The following is a 19,739-nucleotide window of genomic DNA, read 5'->3' as shown; positions in this document are numbered from 1 at the left end:
GTAAACTAAGATTCTTATGTCAAACCCAAAATAGTTCAACTCAGAAAGGTATGACTATACTAAAATTATTATTTTTGTAAAAATATGTTTTTATTGATTGCAGAGAGAGAGAGGAAGAGAGAGATAGAAACATCAATGATGAGAAAGAATCATTGATCAGCTGCCTCCTGCATGTCCCCTACTAGGGATTGAGCCTGAAATCCGGGCATGTGCCCTGGCCAGGAATTGAGCTGTGACCTCCTGGTTCATAGGTAAACTCTCAACTACTGAGCCACCATGGCTGGGCTAAATTTATTTTTTCCCTCATTTAGATCCCTTCTCTTTAAACCAGATATTTTAAAATGGTAGTTTATAGGACTTAACATAGTCCACAGACATATTTTGTTGGCAGCACAGTAATTAAATAAAATTTTGCTTCCCAACATTTAAAAATGAGGATCTTTTTCCAGGTTTCTGACTTTTCTTAAAGGACTGAAAGATCTGATAGTGCTGGACCCCCACTTATGCATGGCAACTGCCCTTGCCCAAGTCTTGCCCTCTGCTGTACCATCACCCTCTTCCCTCATAGGCCACTCAGTAGTATTTTCAGCATGGGCTCTGCTTAGCTTGTAAATTTTGCTCTAAATGTCCTTATCTTTTTTCCCAAGGGCCCAATTTCTTTCTCTGACAAACAACACTAGCATGCCTGTTGTTGTTGTGTGTTTTTTTTGTCTTACAGGGTATTTAATTCTTTTTGAGGCAACCCTGGTCATCTATACCCCATCTTTTCACAACCAAAAATGCCTATTGAGATCTTCCAGATGTTTCCCTCAATAGAATTTACCTGTCCGGTATGAATTGTGCCACCTTTGTAGAGGGTAGAAGTAGCTTTGGTCATTTGGTTTATGAATTGTTTCTAAATCATATGGCTAGTAAGTGGCAAAGCCACGATTCAAATCCAGTCCTCGTGATTCCCAGCCCAGTGCCTCCTCACACCTTACCCTTGATGCACCTTGATGCAATCCATAACATGGAGAACTTTAACTTGCCTGGGAGGCAGACTGAGAGAAAGTGGAAAAGGAAGCATCTCTGTGAGCTAGTGTTCAAGGGCATTCATTTAACCGCCTGTGAATCTCCCCTTTCAGCAAGGCAGTAGGTCACCTGCCACTCTTCTTTTCTATACAGCCTTTGGCTTTCTCTGGTGACTTTTTAAATCATGGAACACTCAAGCTGCTGAGAAACCCCAGAGACCCCCATAGCCCAACAACCCAATTTTATAAATGTGGAAATTGAGGTCACTTACCCTCCTGAGCTACTCAAATGTTCTTTTTAAGCAGAACATGTTCATCTTGCCTGCACACAAATTACCAGACAAGATACAGCAGGTATTTTGTCATCAATTTCTAAGCAGAGAATTTTCAAGATGGATTCGAATAATGGTAGAAAACACAGCAAAACAGCTCAGGTGACTATAACAATAAAGTGTACTAGAGACAATTTTATTGTTTAGTGAACTGTGAAGAACCACTTTTGCATCTCTTAAAGTGCTGTCAGAAATTAACTTACTAATCCTCAATGTAGCACAGAAATAACATTCAGAAACACCTACTTTCCTAAAGCCACTGAAGGCTAAGAAAAACAAAGAGCATTGTTGTGAGCATTTAGATTTTAAAAATAATTAAGCAAATTAGCAAAAGAAAGCATGGATAGGTTTAACTCAAATGGGGGGTTGAACAAATGAGGGAAGCAGAGGAAGACACCAAGGATCTAGTCTCAGCCTAAACACACCATGGGTGAGAGTCATTCTGGACCCAGGGCTCTTGAAGAGACTAGAGCAGAGCTTCTCACATTAGCTGTGATTAAGGGCCAGTTGTCCAGCACCCCTCCCTAAGTTATTTAGATTTAACAAATAAAAATACAACCAGTTAGGCTTGAATTTTAGATAAGTCTAAAATATTTTAATAGAAATATGTCCCATAAAATTCTTGAGAGATTGTTCCATTAAAATATTATCCATGGTTGTCCAGACACAGTTCAAATTCAACTGGGCATTCTGTATTTTATGTGACAACCCATTCCCAACCCCAATCCATCATGGAACAATACCTGAAACAATACAACAACTATGCATGACCAGAAGCAGTTTGCACACATGCAGTTCCCCGCTGTGTTGGACAACTGGTCCACATCCTCTTTATTGAGATGAGTCCACCAGTCACATACTTGGGTGTCAGGGCAATGTCAAATTGCTATAAAAGTTTCTAAGAGGCAACTCTCAGTTTCAGACCTTACACATTGAGTGTTCTGAGCAAATACTCTGCCTGCTACCAGTAGTCTGTGCAGCACACTTAGAGCATCACTGGGGCAGGAAAGATGGAAGCACCATCTGCTTCCAGCTCCTTCTCTTGCCAGGTGCGCAAGTCTGGTTAAGGCATCCACTTTTTGGTCTCCAAAATAACAATGACAGTGATGCTGCCTAATTCTGTGTAACCCCACATGCAGACTCAAACATGCCTTGCTCTTAATATAATAGACATGGAGACATGCCTCCATATCCTCCAAAACACTAAAGCGAGGCAGAGAAATGAAAATTTAAACATTTAATTGTATAGAGAAACATTGATGCTAAAATTATACGAAAATTCAGAACTTGTTAGACTCTCTTATACATATCATCCTATATAATAAAAGGCCAATATGCAAATTGACTGAATGGCAGAACAGCCAGTTGCTATGACACACACTGACCACCAGGGGGCAGATGCTTATGTAGGAGCTGCCCCCTGGTGGTCAGTGTGCTCCCAGAGTGGGAGCTCCGCTCAGCCCAAAGCCAGGCTCACAGCTGGTGAGCGCAGTGGCGGTGGTGGGAGCCTCTCCTGCCTCCATGGCAGTACTAAGGATGTCCAACTGACCGCTTAGGGGTTGGATATCCCCAAGGGCTCCTGGACTGCGAGAGGGCGCAGGCCAGGCTGAGGGACCACCCTCCTCCCCCACCCCCACCCAGAGTGTACGAATTTCGTGCACTGGGCCTCTAGTATTATATAAAAGTGTTTTCACATTGAAGACTATATGAGGATGGGGGAGTGTATGAGTACCTTAATCTTTGAGAGAGGAGGGATTTTAAAGATCTTAAACCAGCCCTGATTATGTTTTTTTGTTTGTTTGTTTTGGTTTGTTTTTGGCTTATTTTGTTGTAAGATTCAAAAAAAAAATTACGTTACATGACTCACTAGTTTCCATTCCTTCTAGGCAAAATGTTGGTGTAGATAAATTTTGGCTTTTAAAATAAAAAGATATATGCCAACTTTGCCACTTAATCTGGAAAATTTTGTATATGGCTGCATATTTGTGTATATACACACTTACAGCTTCTGGATTCAGGGATGGCTTTAGATTGGTTCTGCCACTTTCCTGTTGTGTGATCTTAGACAACTTTCTTAACCTTGTGAAGTTTCAGTTTCCTCATCTTAAAATAGAGATAACATTAGCACCTCTACTAAGGAATTAGTGTGAAGGCTTAACTGTGCAAAGAATCTGTGCAAAGCATTTAGAACATTGCCTGGCTCCTAGTAAGTTATTAAAAATGTTATCAATTGTTTTCTTTATTTATAACAAGTAGTGAGTACAAAAATTGCTTTATATGCATGGAAAGTAATATAGACACACGTAACTAACCAAAATGTGCATATTAAAATTGACAGTTTGTTTATAATAGCAAAAATTAAGAACTCAGATAGCCAACTTTAAGATTTCTTCAAAATATTATGTTCACATACATATACTTAAATGCTTAATCAAAGTTTAGGATGATGTACATGAAGATAAAATTTCATCTTAACTTTGGTCATCTCTGGAGAATATTTTCTTTTCTCCATTCTAATTTTTCTCCAGTAACTACATATTACTTGGGTAGTAAAATTTCTTTAGAAGGTGCTGACATTGTGACTTCTTTTCTCCTTCTACTAGGTCCTTTCTCCCTCCTGCTCTTAGCCCATCACAACCACCTCAAGGATGATACTCCATTTCCCTTCTGCCCTTCAAAATCTGCTCCCTGGAAAGTATCTATTAAACTTTTTTTTTTTCTTGGTCCAGGTGTTCAGATCCTATTAGATGAATTTGGTGGCAATGTTTGGAGTTTTGCTGACCTCAACAGCTCTCCAAAGATATTGAGATATTTGCTCCTGCTGTGGCCATGGCAATTCTTTGGTCAGCAGTAGTGCTTAACCATGAAGCAGTGTCAGAAAGAGAAGCTGTGTGTCCCTGCCATGTTCCTGGTTGTCAGTGGTGCTGAACCATGCAATGGTCCCTAGAATGATAACCCTGGGAGAAGACTAGCCTGTCTGCCAACACCAGCATCTTTGTTGCCTAGCAACGTGCTCAAGCAAAAAGGGACTTTTGTTTTGTGCTGGCAGCTGGAAGTCAGTTCAGCTCAGGGTTGGTTAAGCCATCTATCTCTCCCAAGAGACCATACACATATAAAAGGTTCACCTCTAAATTTGGACTTTATTCCTTTCATTTCCTCTTGCCCAGAATAATAGTGTGATTAATCTGTTATTTGTTTTGAATAATGTCTTTCTTTACTTGGTTATTAAGAGATATTATCCTGTATGCTACTGGCTTTTGAAATTAGTATAATTCTCAGAGCAACCCTGTGTTAAATAACTTGCTGACAAAAACAGACTCAGTCTCTGAGTATGATTTTGACACCTGCCCTAAAACTAAACAAAAAAGCTGCAAAACCAATAGTTTTAATTATACCAGCTAATAAGGAAGGCAGATTCTTGTAAAACTTGTGCAAATAACTATGCTGGCCATAAAAAATACTGAGTACGTGTTTTTAAATTCTTTAGGTGTCAGTCAGAGAGAAAAATATAAAATTTACAAATATTTCTTTTCCGTTTACAAAAGCATAGTCTACTAAATTGTTATAAATTATAGATAGCTTAAGAAAAATGATTCCCTTTATGTCTAGAAAATATAACATTAAAACATGGACAATATTCCAAACAAGAAGCACAATTATCCTTTATAATTATGATGTCTAATTCTTGTTCTGCTTAATCTTGAGTTGACAGTTCATGAACCCACTTGCTTCTGAAAATCCTGACTCAAATCACTGGTCTGGTCTCAACATTGTTTAAGTGATACAATATCTTCAGATGCCTGAACACAAAAGTATCTGGCATAGACCTTTTCTGTGGGGCTCTGAAAAAGTCCTTCTTTGGTGAAGACAAAGTACTTTGGCCTATGCCTGATTGCAAGAGCTTTCAGGGAAGCATCAGAATAAAAGGTAAAAAAAACTGTCTGTAGATGACAAGAGACTTAAAATGGCTGTGGTTAACTTCATGCCATAATTTTCTAAGATGAAAGATTCGATGAGTGTTCATTTCAAGAATAATGCAACCGACAAAAAAGTCTGTTGTTTCTATGGCATGCAAAATAAGATAATAAAATCAATTTTTAAAATTGGGCAAAATATCTCTAAACATAATGATTAACCCTATTTTCACAGAACAGTGAATGTTATATCTAATCTATAAAAAATGGATGAACATAGTCTTTTACAGCAAAAAAATATGTTCAGATATAACATATAATCATCTTATGACATAATATACAATGAATTTACCAAATGGATGTAACAACCTACAGTTAAGACTACAACAAGAATATCAAGTAAAGAGATTCTGTAAGTCAAGAGTACCATTTGCAACAGCATGGATAGAGCTGGAGAGCATTATGCTAAGTGAAGTAAGTCAATCAGAGAAAGATAAATATCACATGATCTCACTCTTTTGTGGATTATAATGAACAACATAAACCGATAAACAAAAACAGATCCAGAGACAGAGAAGCATGGATCAGACCAGACCACCAAACCTCAGAGGGAAGGTAAGGGAGGGTGGGGGTAAGGGGGAGCGGTCAACCAAAGGACTTGTATGCATGCATATGAGCATAACCAATGGACGCAGACAACAGGGAGTGAGGGTGAGGGCAGGCTTTAGGGGGTAATGGGGGGAAATGGGAAGATAAGCACACATTTGTAATACCTTAATCAATAAGGGGAAAAAAAAAGAGTGGGTTGTAAACATCTGTATATTAATGTAACTCCATAGGTAAGTATATGAATCTCTCATTAAAAGCCACTGGCCTGGAATATGCTAGATTCAAATTAAGGAAGTAAAATTGAGATCAAGTTAACATATTAAACAATAGCTAAAATTGTGACAGACAGATAATATTGTTGTCACTGATACCAATGAAAATAACACCTGAAATCTGATGATGAGAATCATCTGACAGTGGGGGCATTGACAAATCTCTAGTGATTTCCCACACAGTATACAATATCTGAAACATTTGTGTTAATAACATTTTTCCTATACAAATTTAACCTAGAGAAAGCTGAACATTTTTCCTGATTTGACAACACTTCCCGTGCAACTAATCAACAGTAATATATTAAATAAGCCTATTCCTTGCACCTCTCTCTTTATAAGCTGGAAGACCAAATCCTTAGTGATTTTCCAGGGGCCTTCTGTGAAGTTTCAAAGACAGTTTTAGGTACAAAATATATTGATTAGAATGAAATTTTAGAAAGAAAAAATAATAAAATTGTCAGCATATTTGAACTTGATTAAAATAGGATCATGGGTCTTACCATAATTAAATTTAAAACTTTAAATACTTAATAGTAAAAAAATAGATAGGATCATGGGTGACTGAGAAACAGTACTTGGCTATCTATTAAACTAAGTGACAATAAAACATTTTAAATATAAATGTAGGAGGTTACCTAGGAGATAACTTTTTCACATGTGAGAAAATTTTGATTTCTTAAATAATTAAGGACACAATAAAGTCAACATCAACCACAGAGGTTTTTTTTTTTGCTATCTAGGCAGATTACATGAAAGATAAAAAGTAACCTTTCCAACCTGTTAGTAAGAGCAGGCCAATACTCAAGGAGAAATGCCACTTGGAAAGACAGAAAACCAAATTCTAGCAATGCATTAATACTAGTATAATATTTGTTATTGTGGCTCTTTTTGAAAATCTTATAAACTCATCATAACCAAGTTCTCTTTCCATGAACTTTCTGCTTTCTGTATCCATAAAGATCCCTATTGAACAACTTCTCAAGGGGGCATAAAAAGAAATACTGCCATTAACAGCCTCAAGTATATATACCCTCTCTGCACATACACAAATAAGAAGCAGAGAGTATGAGCTCAAAATTATGCTTAGGAATTAATATATCTAAGTAAGTGTTCCTTCTCACTTAGAAATAACCCAAATATCTAAATTATCTTAGGAATTATAATTAAGCTACATGCTACACAACATAAATAGTGCTCAAATAAAGTTTGTCAGAATAATGATTCAATTTGGTTAAGCATAAGTTTACATTTCACATAATCTTAAGCAGTAAGTAGAAGAGATGCCAGCTTATTTGATGAGTAAACTTGTACAAGTTCAGGAAGAACATACCCAAATAGAATAAAATCTGTGTTTGTTTTATTTAATACTGATAAATCAGAAGAGATAGTTTTTTTTTTATTAAACTAAATATGTTAAATTAGTTTTATTTGCCAAATATTTCAAAAAAAAATGTGAGCTTGGTTTCTTAAAATATTTGAATAGTTCCTCTAAGAAACTAAGGAGCACATTGTAAGTACTAGAAATTCAATTTCCTTAATTTCTGGGGAGTTTGAGCATATTTATTTTATATAAGCATTTATTTATCTTTAAACCCAATCAGAATGCAGCTCCTTTAAGACATTTTATAATCTAATTTATTGTTACCATCCAGAGATAGGAAAATATTACACAATCACACAATGAAAGGTAAAAGATATTTCTGAATTCCAGACAGACACAAATGGAGTGCATTTAGTTTCAATTCTAAAATTTTACCCCTGGATCAAGAATAAACACTGACTTACAAACTCATAGCATCAAATCAAAATGCTCTTCTTTTCCCAGTTGATATAAATTCTCAATTTGAGCACAAAATAGACAAATAGACAAAAAAAAGAGATGAACAAAACAGATTCTCTGTTGCATTTCACCCAACAGAAACAAGAGCTCTATGAACCATCAATCCATTTACAGAAATTGTCAAATGTTAACCATGAAATCAAAAGTAACAGCGCCAGAATCAAGTGAGTACTCAAAAATAATCAAAATCAAATCTTTACTGTGCTACCGACAGACAAGAGTTGAGAATACTGGGTCAGGAGTCAGACACAATACTGGGTCTGCAGATCACCAGTCAGAGACTGAACACAAGGGTCTCTGAGAGGCCCCATTATGAAGATGGAGTTAACAGGGATCTAAAGGTGAGGTCAAACCTCATCTGATTCACAGCACCAAGTTATCAAAGGTAAATGTACCAGACAGTTAAAGAGATGATCTCATTCATGGTATTGTAATTTGGAGAACATTCAATAAACCACCTCAAAGAAAATAAAGGAGGCCTAGGAAGGGGAAGGTTAACAAAGGAATCATACTGGAGTCTTATGAGACAGATGAGGGAGGATAAAGATGGGTCTTGTCTGATTCATCGAGAAAAAGTGGAGAAGGGTCTTATCTTGGAATATGGGAGAGCTAAATGTCCTTTGTGGATTTGTCATTTCTCAGAAAACAAAAGGGTAAGGATTTCTTTGCCTTGTTATTTTCCAGGAGAACAAGGCTCAGGTGAAGTTCAACACCGACAAAGATAAGCTTGTGAGGAAACTAAGAAAATGTGATGGTCAAATGCAATGTTGTATCCTAGATTGTATCCTAGAAGAGATGAATTGCATAAGTGAAAATAACAAGAAAACCAAGTAAGTTTATAAAAATGTACCAACATTAATTTCTCAGCTTTTAAAAATGTGCATGGTAATGAAGATATAATATCATAGAAAAATGAGAGAAAGTCATATACGAAATCTCTATTCTATCTTTTAAATTTCTCTATAAACCTAAATAGTTTCCAAATAAAAGCATAATGGAATATCACTACACACCAACCTGAATGACTAAAATAAAGAGACTGACACTCCCAACTGTTGGTGAGAATATGGAGCAATAAGAGCCCTTAGATACTATTAGTTTAAGAGTAAACTTGTCAACCTATCTAGTTTGGCTCATAGATAGTGCTGGCCTGCGGACTGAAGGGTCCTGGGTTCGATTCTAGTCAAGGGTGCATGCCCAGGTTGCAGGCTCATTCCCCAGAAGGGGGTGTGGAGGAGGCAGCCAATCAATGATTCTCTCTCATCACTATTTCTCTCTCCCTCTCTCTTCCTCTCTGAAATCAATAAAATATATTTATTTTTTTAAAAGAGTAAATCTGTCAAACTACTTTAGAAAAGCATTTGGCAATATTTTTTAAAGTTGGAAAAAAAACATAAAATTGAAAATACATATACCGTTTGACCTAGGAAGTCTACCTTCAGGACTATATTCAATAGAAAAGTGTGCACTTGTACCTCAAAAAACACGTGTGACAATATTCATAGCAGTTTTTTTTTAACATTTTAAAAATAATTTTACTTTTAGTTTTGAAGATTTTTTTCAGCTTTATTGAGGTATAATTGACAAATAAGAATTGTGTATATTGAAGGTGTGCAACTTGATGATTTGACATATGTACATTGTAAAATGATCACCATAATCAAGCTAATAAACATATTCATCGCCTGACATAACATTTTCTTTTTTTCTCTTCATATTGTGTGAATCTTTCGCCTTTTCCTTTCAGCTTTATATCCATTGAACTACTCCTCATGTCTCCCTGCCTCCATCCCCCAGTAACACCATTCTGTTGTCTACTTCTATACCATTTGACTATTCTAGGTTTCTTATATAAGTGGAGTAAGTATTTGTCCTTCTGTAACTGACATATCTCTTAGCATAATGTCTTCCAGATCCATCCACTTTGTCTCCATAGCAGCTTTGTTTGTAATAGCTGGAAACAAACCAAAGGTCCATTTACAATAGAGTGAATAAATACATTGTGATAAATTCATTTTGTGGAACATTATACTCAATAAAAATAGCTGAACTACAGCTATATGCAATAGCAACATGAATAACTCATTTGTCTTCGGAGTCAGAGAAGCCAGGCATAAGTAAAAACATACTAAGCTATTCTATTTACAGAAAGTTTAAAACAAGATTAGTCTTTAGAATTAAAAGTATGGATGGTGTCTCTGTGGGTTCTATGTACTTGGGCAGGGGAGTGATGTGATATAGAAACCAAAGACTGGGTTGAATTTACAGAATTCTTGGTTATGCCTCTTTCTCTTAAGTGCCAATGAGTCATTGCTTTTTTCTCAAATGAAAGCAAAATGATTTCGCTCAATCACAGACATATCTTAAGGCAAAAACAAAGTTAGCAAATAAGATTATGAAACAGGAGTCTATTTTACTGTAAAGTCAACTTTCAAACAGGATTGAACACTGATTCAGACTGAGGTTAGCTCTTCTTCATACAAGTCTACCTCATATCCAACAAGAGTAAAAATCCTTTGAAATAAAGAGGTAATATGCAAATTGACAGTCACACCCTCACACAAGCTGGCACCCCCATGTGGTCACAAGATGGCCACCACAAGATGGCCAGCAGGGGAGGGCAATTGTGGGCAATCAGGCCAGCAAGGGGAGGGCAGTTGTGGGGGGACCAGGCCTGCAGGGTAGGGCAGTTAGGGATGACTGGGCCAGCAGATGAGGGCAGTTGGGGGGCAATCGGGCTGGCAGGGGAGCAGTTAAGTGTCAATCAGGCTGGCAGGAGAGCGATTAGGGGCAATCAGGCAGGCAGGCAGGCGAGCTGTTGGGAGCCAGCAGTCCCGGATTGTGAGAGGGATGTCACAGGGTGCAGGCTGGGCTGAGGGACAGCCCCACCCCCTTAGTACACAAATTTCGTGCACTGGGCCTCTAATGTGTGTGTGTGTGTGTGTGTGTGTGTGTGTGTGTGTGTGTATTTAATTAAATTTATTGAGGTAACATTTATTGAGGTCACATAGGTTTCCGGTGTAAATTTCTACAATACAAGATCTATGTATATACAAAATTAATTCAAAATGGATCAAATACCTAAATATATGATCCGAAACAATAAATTATATAGAAGAAAAAGTACCTACTAAATTTATGGATATTGGTTGTGGAGAACATGTTATGAACTTGACCCCAAATGCAAGGGAAATAAAGACAAAAATAAATGAATGGAAGTATATCAAACTAAAAAGCTTCTGTGCACAGCAAAAAAAAACTGACAAAAAACAAAGAGGCAGCGGGCAGAATGGGAAATGATATTTGAAAACAATAGCTCCAATAAAATATATTTGAATTCAAGAAAAACACTCTGGATATTCTGTTGTGGTTTGCTTGTAGTTGATTAGTATGAATGAGGTACAGATGGGTAAGAAGCTCTTCTTATAGGGATTTGGGGGGAAATTAATGCTGTATGTTGTAATCTTGAGAAGAGAAAGCACATTATCCCAAAAATCCTTTTCCAAAAGCATCTACACCAGTACACATAAAACATACAAAGTTGCCATTTTATTTCAAATATCCCAAAAGGCATCTTCACTTTGCCCTTTATCATACTGAGTCTTTAATAATGAAGTAAATGACTCTTGTTTCTGGTATTTTACAGATAGCATTGAGAAAGCATCCTAAGACCCTTTGGAGTGTCAACTGATAGTTCTGTGAAATTTTTAAAATTCATTTATACAAATAAAGAATTTAAAGTTACTGAACAAAAATGCTAGGAATCTGTATTTCCCCTTTGTGCTCTAGAAATTAGATGTGGAGTCAAGTTGTCCATGTAGAGGAGCTGATGTAGGACAGAACTCAAAGCCTGACATGGGCCCTAACATCTGAAAAAATTATGAGACTTGGATCTCTCCCTTTGGGCTGAGAGAGAATTACCTTAGCACTCAAGCCTGCCCAACAATGCATGAGGACATTTTTCTTCTCAGGCTGGGAAAGGGCAGTACCAGCACTGAAGTACACCTACTAAGGAAATTCTTGTCCTGCTACAATTACATATTTCAGGGTTACTTATAGCAGAACTGGCCATTGTTTCCCAAATGCAGCAAAAGAGGGTTTACTTTGGAAGTCTGATGAGTCAAAAGGTCAACAGCAAGATCAACTTATGTACATGGTATTCTTGCTATAGCAAGTTCCCTGTAGGCACAAAATACTACTTATTTAAGTAGCATGTGGTTAGGATTGTAACTTTCACCTTTAAAGCACCCATTGGGAGGGAAAGTCAAAGCTTGCGAAAAGAAAAAAAAGTACACATACTAAGAATAGGACCAAAGCCTTACCTTCTAGGTAGAAATTATATCTTTTTATTAGAGATACCTATGAGTACATTAAATAGGAAACACCTGACATTAATAATCACCATAAAATCCTATATAATAAAGCCTAATATGCAAATTGTCCCTTGACTGGGAGTTCTACTGGGAGTTCGACCACTTGCTATGATGTGCACTGACCACCAGGGGGTGGCACAGAACATGGCAGGTGTCGGCGATGGGGTGCTGGCAGCGGGCGGGACTGTGGCAGGATGGTGGAGCAGGTGAGCAGGCAGCACCAGGCCAAGGAGGGTGCCCAATCCCCCCATCAATCACCCCGCAGATGGTGACCAGTGGTGGTGGTGGTGGGGGGGTGGGGGGATGGGGCCGCCATCCACCTCCCAGGTGCTGAGGCAGCCAGGCAGGGGGCCTGGCCCCGACCGACTGACCCACAAGCGAGATGGTGGAGCAGGTAACGGGGCGGCGCCAGTCCATGGTGGGGTGCCAGGCAGGGCTACAGGGCTGTGAGGCTGGGGGCAGGAGCTGGGGCCCAATCCCCGCAGGTCACCCCAAGGGACCCCACCCATGCACAAATTCGTGCACCAGGCCTCTAGTAGTTATTATAAAGAAAATATACAGAAAATGACTAAATGGTTTCTGTCATCACTGAAGAGCAGACTAATGTTTGGGTCTGGATTATTCTTTGGGGTGAAGTGCTGTCCTGTGCATTAAAGGATGCTTAGCAGTATCCTTAGACTCTCCACCCAGAAATGCCAATAGTGACATTTCTACATCATGACTATCAAAATGGTCTCTAAATATTGCCTGAGAATACTTAGAGCAGAGAGCTCCTAGAAGTCACCCACCTCATGAGTAGGTGGATGGAGGCAAGGAGTAGAAGGAAAGGAGAGGTTGGAGCAGAATCCCAGGGATGACAAAACACAGGCAAAATTACTCCCATTTGGGAGTCACTGAACTAGAGGAATGATTGGAGAGACTTAAGGAAGAGTCTCTGAGAGCAGTGAATAAATCTTAAAAAGAATAGCAAATAGAGAATGGATAATAAACATTTCTAACAATGGGCTATTCAGCCTCAAACTACAACCCCACCTAGAAGAAGGATGATAAGACATTAAAGCCTCTTTTAGCACTAACTAGTTCAAAGAGTTGTGTTGCCCATGAAAAGCTTCCATCTACTGAGATTGGTAGAGCTAAAACTGTAGGTAATTTTAATAGTTAAACATTACAAATTAAAGAAAGAGCAAATCAGAAGAAGGTAATAACTTTAGAAATAAAGCCTCTTAAGGGCTAATTATGATAAGGGCTTCCTTTTCAGAAACGACCTTTTCAATGACGGGCCAATTTGGATTACCTAATTATCATACTTACTGCAGACTTTTTAAATGAAGGAAACTGGCTTTATAGATTTTGTGGTTTACATAAAGAAAGATAACCAACAAACCTACTTTAATCTGTCAAACCCTTATACAATACTTCTATGCTATTATCTGTGAATGCTTCATATGGAATTTGTTTATGTTAGAAGTTGTATCACCAATTCAACTACATTGGGGAAAATAAAAAGATGCTTGAGACAGTCTCCTTGCCTTTAATAAACTTGCTATCTTGTGATTGACATAGAAATACTCTGAAATAAATTATGGTAAGATCTGTCCCAAGGAAATTAATTTAATATTACAAGGAATATAAATTACCTTGGAAACTCAAAGAAGAAAACATTTAATTTCAACTGACTAAGGTTGGGGGTGTGGCCCACAGGGAGGTAGAGTGTTGGATATTGTTTAATGTATATTTGTAGCTGAGCCTTAAATTGATGAGTTCAACAGTTACTGTTGGAGGATAGACATGAAATTATACTATAGGTGGAAGGATCAGAAATGTCAAAAGCCAAGAGATCAGGAGTGATGATTTCATCTATTATGACTGGAATGTGGAATAGGTGATAACATGGGTGATGCTAGAAAATTAGATTGTGGTTAGTTGTGGAGAGCATTGAATGCCAGTGTAAGGTACATATGATGATGATTTAAAACTTCTGCCTTTTACTTAGAGTATTTGGGTTTTAAATGATGGACTATTCACATTGCTTCTATTTCTGGACATACGGATTATAAATGAAGAGTACATTGTCACAAAATTATCCTATCTAATGAAAGAGTAATATGCAAATTTACCATACATCCACTATGCCATAAGCCACACCCACCATCCAATCAGGAGCGAGTATGCAAATTAACCCAACCAAGATGGCTGTGGCCATGGAGCGAGCAGGAGGCTTGGGTTTCAATGGCAATGGAGGAAGCCAAACTTTCTGCCTGCCCTGGCCTGCCCTGACCTGCGTTCAAGGCTACAAAGTTTCAGTTATAGAAGATAAATAAATCCCAGCCAAAATGGCTGCAGCCACAGAGCAAGCAGGAGGCTTGGGTTTCCCCAGCAATGGAGAAAGCCAAACTTCCTGGCCTGCCCTGGCCTGTGCTCAAGGCTACAAAGTTTCAATTATGGAAGATAAATAAATCCCAGATACAAGGGCCTCTGCTTGGGTAACCAGGGGGCGTGGCCAGCCTGCAAACCACCACAGACCCCTCACCCAGGCCACCCCATGCCCCAAGGGAACCCTCACCCTGATCCGGGACACTTTTCAGGGCAAACCAGCCGGTCCCTAACCATGCATCAGGCCTCTATCCTATCTAACCTTACCTAATAATAGACAAACATGTAAATTGACTATACCTTCGCTACACCCATAACCAACCAGAGTGACTATGCAAATTAACCCAAAAAAGATGGCGGTTAATTTGCATACATAGGTGCCCAGAGCCTGTGTCCCAGGAACATCCTGGCACCCAGGTCACTGTGAGGTAAGGCCTGGTGCAGGAGCGGACCCCCTGCAATCAATATCAGGGAGCTGGGACTCCGCTCCTGCTCAAGGCCAAAAGCAGACCCCCTGCGATCGATCGCAGGGAGTAGGAGCAGACCCCTAGCAATTGATTGCAAGGAGTTGGGGCTCGGCTCATGCTCCAGGTGGAGGCTTTCGGCCTGGTGCAGGAGCGGACCCCCAGTGATTGATCGCAGGGAGCTGGGGCTCCGCTCCTGCACAAGGCTGAAAACAGACCCCTTGCAATCGATCGGGGGTGCAGGAGCAGACTCCCTGAGATCGATCATAGGGAGCTGGGGGTCCGCTCCTTCTCCAGGTGAAATCCAGAGGCTTTCGGCATGGGGCAGGAGCAGACCCCCTGCGATCCATCGCCTGGGCAGGAGCGGACACCCTGTGATCGATTGCAGGGAGCTGGGGCTCTGCTCCTGCCCTAGAGGCTTTTGGCCTGGGCAGGCCTGGGCAGGGGTGAAGCCAGGGATCAGAAGGAGTTGGAGGGCTCCTGCCCAGGCCTAAAGCTTCGGCCAGAGGATTTAGGCCTGGGCAGGGCCAAGCCCATGATTGGTGTGAACTATAGAGGAAACACCTTTTCTGACTGCACATTGGCTAAGCTTCCTGTATGCCACTGGTAATATTCTTAGTAACTTGGGTAATAAGAATCCAAAAAGGTAATCTAGGGTTTTTCCACCACACTTCTGGAGAAAAAAAAACGAAGGTCCACTGCTGGAGGGCTAGGAAATGTCATATCCTGTCCTACCCAGTTTGACTCAGTGGATAATGCCTCGGCCTGCCGACAGCAGGGTCTGGGTTCGATTCTGATCAAGGGCAAGTACCTGGGTTGCAGGCTCCTCCCTGGCCAGGGCCCAGATCAGGGCTCATGCAGGAGGCAACCAATCAAAGTGTTCCTCTCACTTTGATGTTGCTCTCTGTCTTTCCCTTTGTCTTCCACATTCTCTAAAAGTCAATGTAAACATATCCTCAGGTGAGGATAAAAAAAAAAAAGAAAGAAAGAAATGCATATCCTATGAAAGACACATCTTGAAAATGCCTAAAGAAAGTTGTCATTTTTTCTTGGTGAAGGGACTGGAGTCCATGTTGATGAAAACACCTTGGTGGCTGTGCTGACTGGCAGTGGTTGCAGCAGTGGGGTGATGGGGCTTGTGCCATCCCCTGATCAGCTCAGTTGCCTCCCACAAAGGGAGGCCAGACTGCGGCTTAGGACATCCTAAGCCATCAGTAAGACATCCCCTGAGGGCTCCCAGTATGTTAGAGGGGACAGGTTGGGTTGAGGGACCCCCACCCCCAGTGCACGAATTTCGTGCACCGGGCCCCTAGTCCTATCTAATAAAAGAGTAATATGCAAATTGACTGTCACTCCAACTCACAAGATGGCTTCCCCCTTGTGGTCAAAGATGGCTGCCCCCATGTGGACACAAGAAGGCCTCCACAAGATGGCCAGCAGGAGAGGGCAGTTGGGAGGGACCAGGCCTGCAAGGGAGGGCAGTTGTGGGTGATCAAGCCTGCAGGGGAGGGGAGTTAGGGGTGACCAGGCTGGCAGAGGAGGCAAGTTGGGGGCAACCAGGCCTGCAGGGGAGGGCAGTTGGGGATGCCCAGGCCTGCAGGGAAGGGCAATTGAGGGGGACCCAGGCCTGCAAGGGAGGACAGTTGGGGGCGATCAAGCCTGTAGGGGAGGGCAGTTAGGGGTTACCAGGCCAGCAGAGGAGGGAAGTTGGGGGCAACCAGGCCTGCAGGGAAGGGCAGTTGCGGGGGACCCAGGTCTGCAGGGGAGGGCAGTTGGGGGTGACCAGGACTGCAGGGAAGGGCATTTGGGGGGGGACCCCATCCTGCAGGGGAGGGTAGTTGGGGGTGACCAGGCCTTCAGGGGAGGGCATTTGGGGGGAACCAGGCCTGTAGGTGAGGGCAGTTAGGGGCAATCAGGCTGGTAGGGGAGCAGTTAGGCATCAATCAGGCTGGCAGGGGAGTGGTTAGGGGGTGATCAGGCTGGCAGGGAGAAGTGGTTAGGGGCAATTAGGAAGGCAGGCAGGCAGGCAAGCGGTTGGGAGCCAGCAGTCCTGGATTGTGAGAGGGGTCCCAGATTGGAGAGGGTGCAGGCTAGGCTGAGGGACACACACCCCCATGCACAAATTTCGTGTACCGGGCCTCTAGTTGTTAATCTTTTCAAAAGCATAAGTGTATCTGAGATGACTTGAGTAGCAGCAGTTCCAGAATTTATATTATAACCAAACGGCTTTCCAGGCTTAGCCTTGGTATTGCATTTATCTAGCAAACACACTATTTTACTAGAATTGTAAATCCATCTGGAGTGTCTCTGAGGAAGATGGGGGAGATTATAGACTAAGTAAAATTTCCTGAAAATCTGATTTAGATGCTACCATTAGACTTGATTAATTAAGAGGCCAGTAGGTTAAGGATTAAAGAAAAATGTGTTGATTTATGTTCTATCCAGGTATAAAGCAATACATTAGGTATCAAACCCCAAAACATTTATTTTATACTAGAGGCCTGGTGCATGAATTTCATGTACTGTGGGGGGAATGTCCCTCAGCCCAGCCTGTACTCTTTCCAATCTGGGACCTCTTGAGGGATGTCTGACTGCCAGTTTAGGCACAATCCCACAGGGACTGCTGGCTCCCAACTGCTCACCTGCCTGCATGCCTAATTTCCCTTAACCGCTTCTGCCTGCCAGCCTGATCACCCCCTAACCACTCCCCTGCCATCCTGACCAATGCCTAACTGCTCCCCTGCCAGCCCGATTGTCCCCAACTGCCCTCCACTGCCGACCCAGTCACCCCTAAATGTCCTCCCCTGCCAGCCTGGTTGCCCCTAATTTCCCTCCCCTGCTGACTCAGTCACCCCTAACTGCCCTCCCCTGCCAGCCCAGTCGCCCCTAACTGCCCTCCCCTGCTGGCCTGATTGCCCACAACTTCCCTCACCTGTTGGCCATCTTGTGGCGGCTATGTTTTGACCACATGGGGTGGCCATCTTATGACCACATGGGGGCAGTCATCTTGTGTGAGGGTGTGACAGTCAATTTGCATATTACCTCTTTATTATATAAGATACACAGGGAATAGAAGAAAAGAGCTCTATGAATGCTACAATGGATCTTATGGGAAGTGTCCACTAGATAATAGGATAGCAAAGGCAAATACTTTGTTATTACAAACTGTGCAACTTTCAAATAAGTAAACATTCCTATGTTAACCATTTACCTTCCTCAGCATGTTCTTTCCATCAGAGAAATCAAAGGCATAATAAAATGTCAAATTGATATCAAAATTAAACTCACAGTTTTATCAGAAACTTTCCCACCTAGCAGCTCACTTCTGAAAACCCCTTTGTAAAGTGCAAATAGTCTGAATAATCACTCATCTAAGAAACCAAATACACCTTTGTAAAAGGTGCCATAAGAAGTTATGAAGATTTCATTATTGTTGCCCTTGCTATATTAATAGCATATTTCTAAGACATTTTGTGTGTCCAAACTCTAGACAAGAAGTTAAGGTCTATGTGAATTATTTTTTCACCTCTTGAATTATTAAATAGAAAACAGTATCTCATCCTGTGGTCATAGGTTTTAAGGTCTTGACCAAGCCACTTAGTGGTTTTAATTAAATGATAAAAAACATTCCTATATTTGTTTTATTTATTTGTTTTACTTCAAATCATCCTGTGCCTTCTGCTGAAGCATGAGTGAAATAGTATCCCTTATCATTATATATAATCTTCCTATATAATAAAAGGGTAATATGCAAATTGACCAAATGGCAGAATGACCGGTCGCTATGACATGCACTGACCACCAGGGGGAAGAAGCTCAATGCAGGAATGAAGGCTGAAGGCTGGCAAGCACAGAAGCGGTGGTGGGAGCCTCTCCTGCCTCTATAGCAGTGCTAAGGATGTCCGTCTGGTGGCTTAGGCCCACTTCAGTCGGACATTCCCCGAGGGCTCCCGGACTACTAAAGGGTGCAGGCCAGGCTGAGGGGACCTTTCCCTCCTCTAGTGCATGAATGTCATGCACTGGGCCTCTAGTCCTATATAATAAAAGCCCAGCAACCAAATGGCAGAACAACCAGTTGACCAGTTGCTATGACACACACTGATCTCCAGGGGATAGATGCTCAATGCAGGAGTTGCACCCTGGTGGTCAGTGTGCTCCCACAGTGAGAGTATTGCTCCACTACCTGAAATGAGCAGTGCTCCCACAGCAGGCCGATCCCTGCAAGCCACACCCCCACCAGTGCAGGAATCCAGTGCACCAGGCCTCTAGTTATTATATAATGATATATTGTCTTTCGCACATACACCAGTCTTTTAATCTAATTGTGTACCTGTATCTTGATTATATCCTGCCTTATATATAAAGTTTTATATTACAGTGCCCAGTTCACAGAAGCTAGTAACATTCTATAAAGGTTAACTTTATGTTTAAATAGGTGAGAACTATATTGAAAATTAGTGGAGTAAATCCCAGTCTACCCTCACTACCTACACAGGAAAATCCTCCTTTGGCCTGCGAATCTGTGCTCAGAAAATAGGTTTACCTTCAT

Source organism: Eptesicus fuscus, chromosome 3 (genome assembly GCF_027574615.1).
Source record: "Eptesicus fuscus isolate TK198812 chromosome 3, DD_ASM_mEF_20220401, whole genome shotgun sequence".
Taxonomy (NCBI): Eukaryota; Metazoa; Chordata; class Mammalia; order Chiroptera; family Vespertilionidae; genus Eptesicus; species Eptesicus fuscus.
This window is presented reverse-complemented; position numbering follows the sequence as displayed.